General features: G+C 33.3%; 1 long non-coding RNA gene across 1 annotated transcript; it reads left to right on the top strand.

Moving 5' to 3' along the window:
- The first annotated feature begins 9,049 nt into the window (after positions 1-9,049).
- On the top strand, positions 9,050-9,451 carry LOC149202837 (uncharacterized). Its single transcript, XR_016253580.1, has 3 exons — positions 9,050-9,136; positions 9,265-9,309; positions 9,408-9,451. It is a non-coding gene; the product is annotated as an uncharacterized LOC149202837 (long non-coding RNA).
- The last annotated feature ends 342 nt before the right edge of the window (positions 9,452-9,793 follow it).

Raw genomic sequence — 9,793 nt, 5'->3', positions numbered from 1 at the left:
CCTTTGTATGCTTGAAGGATCTATGTTCCTCTTGCTTGATGATTATTTATGGAATATAGTTCATTTTTTCCCTTTTTTTATTGTAATAGTTGAATATACAGACAGATTCTAGTTCCCTTAACTCAATCTCACCCAGTTAGTATAGATATGGGCCTAAGATAAGGATTTTCATTGTTAATATTTTGTTATACTCTTCACATTTTGCAACTTGTCTATAACATCTATATATATATATATATATATATATATATATATATATATATATATATATATATATATATATATATACATATATATTTCATTCCATGTTTACTTACCTAATAGAGTCTTACAGTTTGAATTCAATTCACTAATCGCATCATTATACCATCCTAGAGATTCTAGTTATTTTTCAAATAGTTACTCTATTTGCCACATAAATAATTGGCTCACATTCATCCTATAAGCGAAATCTTAGAGGATATTTATACTAGGGTTCATATAGGCTCAACCCTTAATAGCTATAAATATATCTCTAAGTACATAGTCAAAAACCACATCAAGGATTCCACCTAACTCAAGGAAGGGTTTATAGTAATTTTTATAACTGTGAACATAAGTAATTACAGGGAACTTAACATCTGTGTACTATATAGTGTTGTGTTTTATATGATTTTACGTAGAATTATTCTACTTTCACTCATGTCATGAATAAATTTTTTTAATCTCTTCAATATGACTGAAATTAAATGACTATGATAGTGTTTGATTTTATTATAGTCCAGTCACCAAAAAAAATCAGAATTACTGAGCAATACAATATCGCTATACCTTTAGTATACAAATAAACATACATCCCAAGAAATTATCCATACATACTTCTGTATATAAAACACATACATATGTAGCATATGTATCCTCCATAATTCATATAAAGCATACTTTTCTCTTCTATTGGAATACATTTTGTGGAAAAACTATGGGAGAGAGAATTTTCCTCCCAACCAAAGAGCTATATGATAGTAAATTCCCCCAAGCTCAAACTTATTTCCTCCACTCCTGAATGATTATCCTTCAATAATATCCCCTTCTTGTATTATTTTAGTGATATTTGATGTTTTGTTCCCAACAGATTTCTCGAGCAACATCCTTCTTTTAAGGTTTTCATACCTTTTTCTATACCTATCATTTTTCCTTTAATTTGTAGAAAGTATTTCCTTTCTCCGTCATTTGGACTTAACCACTTAAGGATTCCTAGGATATAAATAAATACATATTAGTAATTAGTAATGTTTTATTTCAGTAACATATCCCAAAACAAAACATTTGTTCATCATAAAATTATTTACATAATTAGTCCACATAAGTCATGCCCCCCACAACGATCAAGTTCAAACAATATCTAAAAATAATTATAAATAATAATGTCTGCAAAAATAAATTGCACGAGGGGTATCACATCGTATCCCAAACACTGGAGATAAAAACACGTTGAGAGATGGGGAAATAAACTACGTAAGCATAGAAGACAACAACACGTTGAGGACTGTAGTATTAAAAAATATATCAAACATTGGAGACAACAACATGTCCAGGAATGCAGTAATAAAGAACAACGTAGATAGAAATCCATCAAGAACTAACGACAACACCCTTTCTAACATGGGTGCCAACATTGTTTCAAATATTGATAGCAATGAAAGAAACAAGTTAATTAATAGAGGGATGATAAACGTACTACTAAATGGAGATAACATTGTTCCGATCTCAACAAAAAATATAGCACTTGTTAACAATGTTCTTATGCGTGTTGAAAATGCCAACAGTGAAAAATGCATACCATCTAATAGCAAAAGTAACATCATTAGCATTATCGGAACTGGCCGAAGTTTGCACTGCATATATGGATGGATGGGTAGAAACTACTCATATAGATATAAAGGGAAACAAAATTTGTCAATTAAGAAAAAACAATTGTACCAGTATTAAATTTTTACAGACAACATCATTTCAATAATTTATTACATCGATAGCCACATCATGTTATAATGAAGAGAGGAATATCAATTGTATTAGGGTAGAAGACAACAATGAAATGGATACCGATTTAAAATGTTGAACAAAATTACTCCCAAAGTTGTAGGAAACCATGTTTCATTAAATATTAATGATGATAACAACTTGCAGTTAAATAGAGTAAGGAACAACTACAACTACAAAGTATCATGTGGAATGGATCTGCTAGGAAAAAAGGTGGTAAACCTATACTCCCATGAACTCATCCCAAATGAAATATATGTCTTAAACAAAGTGCTTGACTTTTCTATAAGCCCAAAACAAATCCCTTTAGAAAACATAATTTGTTGTGGGGAAGATGGAATATGGAACTTAAATGATTATGAGAAAGAGGAGGCTAGGCAGGACTATGCACACATCCTGAGAAGAGACAAACCCCCTAAAGGTAACCTAAGTAATAAGAATACTCAAGCTATAAATAGTCTCAATAACAATGAGAACATAGTTATTTTAAAGGCTGGAAAATGTGGGCCAATTGTAATAATTAACAAAGAAGAATACATCTCCAAAATGAAGGATCATCTCCATAATACTAGAAGCTATAAAAATCTTAATGAGAACTGTATTTCCATAGTGATTAGTAAAGTGAAAAAAACCATCCAGGAACCATCCTTGATGAAGCCCTTAAAAGGAGACTTATCCCCCACAGTAAGATTAACCCTATAAAAGCCAAAGATCTACAAATATGGAGTACCACTGAGACCTCTAATGAACGCCATTGGTTTGCTTACATATGAGTTGGCAAAACATGTTGCAAAATTCCTTGCACCCCTAGTAGGTAACATAGACTCATTCATTAAATCCTCTAACAACCTTTTTAATATCATCAAAGATGAAATGATAAATCTAGATGACATGATAGTTGGATTCAATGGGATATATTTATTTACCAACTCCCTCTTAATGAATTCATATAGGTTTTATAAGAGGTTTTTGATCCTAATATAGATAATCTTACATAAGTATGCCTAAGGTCCATATTATTTAGCTTTCATGGTGAATTTTTTAGCAAACCATGGGACTTGCCATGGTATCCCCACTTTCACGCATTGTAGCCTCTTGATAGAAAGGTTCTAGAAGAAGACTCTTGACTCAAACCCTTTAAAACTAATTAGGTCGAAAATCTATGTTGATGGCACAAATGTGAAATGCCACATGGGAGTAATGAACTTAACAAGTTCATAGATATTCTAGTTACCATAAATGAGGATGGAACCTTGGGACACCAGGTACATAGAAAAAATATAGTCACCAATATTTATGCTCACACAGACTCACTTCATCATCCTACCCAAAATAGGGGATCTTGAACACCCTTATCACTAGAGTCCTAAGAACATCCTGCTCAACATCTAAAAGAGAGCTAAAAAACTTGACCATTACCTTCCAACAGATTGGCTACAAGCATAAGGACATTAAAACGATAATCAAGAAATCTAAAAGGAGAGAACCTCCCCCTTCTCACAACTCTCAACCTATCAAAGGAAAGGCATATATTCCTTATATTTGGGGTGTTACCAATAGAGTTACCAGATCCTAAAAGGAAAGTACATTATTTCCTCCTTAAAAACCTTCATCACCAATAGAGAAAGGATGACATATGAACTTAGATTGAAGGAACATGGAGATAACATAAGGAATGGATAGGCCAAGTCCTCTTCCTTGGAAAATAACTCCTCTAAAACTAAACACCAGGTTTTCCTTGAAAACATCAAAATCCTTGTTGAAGAAGGCTATTAATACAAAATAATGTACATATAGCGATTGGAAATAATGAATAATCCTCATAATTTCAATAGTTATGAAAGTTTGGAATTCAATAGAAACTAGATATATTTACTGATGGTGATCCACTCTTAACTTAACCCAATTTCACCTTTTAATCATTTCTTCTTTTACCTTTCCTTTATTCTAACTTTTTCTCCTCCTTCCTTCCTTTCATATCCCTTCTAAAATTGGCCATATTCTTTCCCTTATCATGTCCGCCTCCCTTTTTATCACTCATTTCTTCTTCCCTCTCCCTCTATTCCTCCTTTCATCTCTTCCCATACCTCTTGCTTGTTCCTCCCTCACCATCCTTTCCTCTCCCCTCTCTCACTCTTTATTCCAATTTTTTAGATCCTCCCTACCTAGTGTCTTAGTCGTTGTCCCTCCCTTCCCCTTTTTCTCATTAAAGTTATCTTTGCCCCTCTATATTCTCCCTCACCTCCCCTCTATAGTCCTTATTATTCTCTCCTCCTTCTCTTCTCCTTTTCCCTCCTACTCTTTTTCTACTCTATCTCATTTCCCTCTACTTTGATTATATATTTATCCCTCTTTTCCCTTTAGTCTCTCCTCCTATGTTTTTACTTCCCTTGAGCTCCTCCCCCTCTATTTCTCTCTGCCTTCCTTATCTGTACTATTTCTTTTTAAATTGTAATAATGTTCTTGTTTGTTGTGTGCCCTTCTTTTTTATAAATCTTAGCATAATATTGTTATCCTATATTATTCACCCCCCTCGTCCCACTGCTTTATTTCTCTACAATTTTATTATTTTGTAATATTACTAATTAATTTTAATTCTATATTATAATATTACCCTATTTTATTTTCCTTATTTACAAATGTTAAGTATCAATCAACTTTTTTCATTGATTATTATAATAAATTATTATTAAAATACATTTATTTTCAATACTTTTATTATAAATTTAATACACTTCCTCGTTTACTTTGATTTTATTACTATCCCTAATTTCCTCTCCTGGACGTTATAGGGTTTTTCTCTAGGTTTTACTGCAATTATTGCCATGCTACATGACTTGGTCCTTTATTTTTTCTCTCATATCTAATTTTATATTTATTACTTCCCCTTTATGTAGCTCTTTCTCAAAAAGCTAGTCCTGATAATGCATCAAGTTCTAGATTCGAAACATGGATTAACAAAATTGACATTGTGGGTTATTTTTCAATTCTACAATCCAACTTAATTTCTTCCCTAGAATATTCCTACACAAGCATGTAGACCCATTACAAAGAATCTCAAATTCACACTAATCAAAATTTTTCTAAGATTAACTCCCAACTTGTTACCATTATTCCAAGCTATCCATTCTTGACAACCTCCTTGCCTAAATATTTGGCGTATTCGCTGTCATTGTTAAATTCAAGTCCCTGACTCTCCAAAACTACATTGACACCAAGAGGGAATCAAATCATACCATTCCATGGAGCTTCACTCCAACTCGATTCTTTTATATATATATATATACGTTCATAAAATGTATCCAAACAAAATTGATGGCTATGACCGCAATGGTTTGGTCATTAAGGTGGAGCACTATGGCATCACAAATAAATTAATGCAATTGTGCATGCCAATATCTTATATTTATATCCATAGCACTTTCAATAGTGTAAATTGTGTAAGAATTCACATTGTCGTTATTTTTCTTCAACTCAATTTATTTCCAATATTTATAATCACTTTGACACAAGCACTTATCATCTAGACCATTTGACAAATGATTAAATAATTGACTATATTTGAAGACTACGTCACTTTTTTAAGAAATTGGATTTCTACACAAAACGAATGTTAAACAAATTATTTGACAATTATTTATTACTGTTCCTAAGACATATATGCTCTTCTTCTCATTTTTATCCCTAAGACATGGCTTGGATCCATTCAAATAGCCAAAGGAGCACTACAAGTGGTCACTTTCTGGGGTGTAAATGTAAGGAGTAGAAACATTTTATGACCATTTATAAGGACATTTTTGAAGATGATGGTGTTGTTTCCCCTCTAAAATAAATACCTTATCTAGATGATGACATTAATCCCTCTAATAAACTTAATTTCATACCCATAGCCTCTTTATATGCTTTAAATAGTATTTCAGGGCCTTGAACTCTTGAGCCAAATAGTTATATAAAGCATCATAACTTCATCATCCTCATCAACAATCGTAGCACTCATAAGATTATTCATTCTAGAGTTTCTCACAAAACACATTACTATATCCATGCAGTCAACAAATTTTAGATAATGATTCCTAATGGAGGTTCCATGAAATATGGGGGTCATTATGAAAATTTGTTCCTTCAAATTGGTGATTATTATTTAAAACCCTATATGTTTTCTATTTAAATGGACAATTGCAATATTTTCCTTGGTGCTAAATGGTTATGAATTATAGGTACTATCACCATGGATGTTAAGGATGTATACATGAGCTTATGGAAAGGTAGGCATCACTACACTTTCCACTGCATCACGATAGCATTTCTCAAGATTTTCAATTCACATCATATGGAAAAACTCCTCAAAAAGGGTCTTTTTAGTATTATTTCTTACCTTGAAGTTATCCAAGCCTTTGAAAATCCTTCCCACACTTTTGATCCCAAAAAGAATCTTATCCATTCCAAACACTATTCAATTTTTGAATCCCAACAAGGTCTCCCACATTCCCATTGTTCCCGTGATCATTACATTCCACTCATGCTTAGTAGTTTCCCATCGAATGTTTTCGCTTATCGCCACTCATTTTCTCATAAAAATTAGAATGAAAAAATTGTTCAGGGGTTGTTATTGAGAGGTGTCATTCACCCTAGTACTAGTCCTTATTCATCTCCCATGTTCATGGCATTCAAAAGGCAAGATACTTCGAAAATGTGCCTAGATTTTCATATTATCAACAAAATCATCATCAAGAATAAATTTCATATTACAAACATTGATGACCTTTTGGATGAACTTATTATTGTATAATTTTTCACAAATATTAATATTACATCTTGCTATCACAAAATTCATTTGGAGGAGACTAATATTATTTAGGCTTCATTTAATACTCAAATTTTATGATTTCTTGGTCATGTGCTTTAGGTTATGTAATGCACCATCAACCACCCAAAGTCTCACAAATACATTTTAACACTTTATATGTCATTTTGTCCTTGTATTTTTTGATGAAATCATCATTTATAGTAAAACTTGGAAATCCCATATTACTCATATGAGTCCAGGATTAAAAATAGTTTATCTGCTTTGCCTCTTTGTTAAATGGTCAAAGTTTACCTTTGAATCCCCCTATGTGGAGTACTTGGACCATATTATTAGAAAGAATGGGGTTCAAGTCGATCCCGAGAAAGTTGAAGCTTTGAAGGATTGATCCATTCCTAAGATTCTTAAAATTTTAATCAGATTCCTAGGGTTAATCAAACACTATAAAAAATTCATATAGAACTATGTAAAAGATGCAGCAACGCACATTTCATTAACTAAGAAAAAACCTCTCAAATGAAATGTGGTCATAAATCAAGCCTTCTAATATTTGGAATATTTCATGTGTGCCACTTCATTACTAGATCTATTTGACTTCACCAAGACCTTTTTTTTTGGAGTGTGATGCTTGAATTAAAATCATTGGCGTAGTTCTTATGTAGGACACCTGCCTTGTACCTCTTTTAACACAATTTTTTTTCTTTCTTAATTTAATTACCCATCATTCTTTTCCTTCATTACTCCACTTACTCGTTTCTAATGATCAAAATATTGTCTTATCTAGTTATAACATAGCCTTATAGCTTTACTAGCTTCGAGATAGTCATCTTCTTCTTTTCTACGTATAGATAACCTATACTAACTCTCAACTTCCTATGATCATCCGATAAGGTAGTGTCCCCGATCATGACTACATTAGCCCCTTATTTTTATATATATATATAGAAACAAAGTTATTTTTGGATTAACTCTTATGTATTATATCTTATACATTTATCCTTAATTTCCACTTATGATACCTTCACCTTTGTATTTACAGATGGTGTGATGACTCGGAGTGGGGGTCCTAAATCTAAGAATATATATTTCCCCTTTCAATTCCATTTGTGGTGATGGATCCCAACTTTGTACTACTCATTCTAGATTTGGCATACCTTCGGTATGTGTATATGTGTGTGCATAAAATCTTACACCCTTATCTTTGCCCTTAATTAACCTGCACAGGGTTCACTTTCCTTGTCTATAAAAAGGACTCATTGGTCATGTGACATCAGAAACCTATCGTGTAATTCAAGGTTCCTTACCACATAACCATCTAATGCATACCCCTTACTAATTAAACCCATGTTTGGTGTACATATTAACATGGTCCATGGGTATAGTCATCAATTGGTTTTCTTGTTCGGCTTAACGACAGTGATAAAATTGCTCTTAATTTCAGTACCGCATGGTATGCTCCACCTGACTGGCTGTATCCACGAAGGTGCATGGGATAGGCGGTATGCCTGACACTGTATCCAACTTATAATCTATAGGACTCCTTTCTCATGCGTTGTTCACATGGGGTCTTAATGAACTTCTCACCTCGAGTTATGGTGGACGATTTAGATGAACCGAGCTAATCCAACAATTGATATGCGCCTAAAGAAAACCTAACCCTTATTCACATTCCACCTGGTCCTGAAGAATCTAAGTTGTAGCAAGTGGCATATGTTAACTCCTTTCCCCGCGTTCCTACACCTGGCACTACTCCATGCTCATGGTGTCATAAATTGGAATGGAGCCTGGCATCTGTGCTCTTGCATGCATTCCACGGCTCCTCACACCTTCTCAATGGTAAACTCTTAACTCTGGCCCTCTATTAGATTATTCACTTTGTATCTAGCTACTTCTACAACATTCTAGTCATTTATCGTAGTTGATGTGTTACCCTCCAAACGCACAAGTACTTGTATTTCTATGAGCAGGTTCTCCCTTGAGTTTTTTTTTCCAAGTAAATCCTCTAGTTATGTTTCATTGAATATTATTTGCATCCAAGGATATGTCTTGGTTCCAGTTTCAAAATGTTTGTTGATATTTCACGTGCTTCCATTAATCTAGCAACATTACACAGTGGTTTTATCTGGTAAGGTCTTAGTTTATTTATCCAGTTCTTACAATGATAATTGGGAATAGCCAGGCCAACATCAGTTTAAGTTTTCCTTTACTTCCCAATGTCGTTGGTGTAGGGTCACTTTTCAATCTAGAAATTCCCATATGGAGTTCTAGAAGACCAAAGTATGCAATTAGTTTCTTCCCAGCATCCTCTACCAGGTATTTTCTCATCTCGCCTTGATGTACTCGTCTCCTTTTCTTATCTACATATGTGAATTCCTTACATGCTTTCTTGCTTTTTTTTTTCTATTAGTAGTATAACCTTGGGTTATTTATCATTCTCTCAGTTCCTTCGAAGAGAACACGTCTCCACTATATTTTTTCTTTTGAAGGTACTTACCTCCGTTCCTCCAAACTCACACTTTATGAGTAGTTTATTTAATTGTTTCCCTTGCTTACAATACTTATTCGGTTCTATGTGTTATGGCAGGTACAAGTATGGCCAGTATGCTCATCTAGGTCATGATCTGGCTATCACTTGTGTGATTTTTCTGCTAACATCCCTCATCCTGTTTTAGGTCTGTTTCCCTCATTCTGGTGATAGATGTCAGTACATTTTCCAATTTGGGAACAGTGGTCTCATTATATTGGAAATGAAGGATTTTTCATCATGTTTATAATGAAATTGGTTTTGTTCCAAGGGTGTAATATCCCTTTACATGCATTTTATTAATTACCTCTATGTTTTGTTGTAAGCTTAACACTTCAATACTTGTATCAAGACTTCATGGCCTTTCCCCAAATTCCAGTTTGGTAATTTACATATTTACCAATGCTCTGTATCTACTTCGTTTCCATTTGGTAGTAAATATAATT

Source organism: Pinus tabuliformis, chromosome 2_1 (assembly GCF_031772625.1).
Source record: "Pinus tabuliformis cultivar Carrire ecotype Pingquan chromosome 2_1, CPIR1, whole genome shotgun sequence".
Lineage (NCBI taxonomy): Eukaryota > Viridiplantae > Streptophyta > Pinopsida > Pinales > Pinaceae > Pinus > Pinus tabuliformis.
This window is presented reverse-complemented; position numbering and strand designations above follow the sequence as displayed.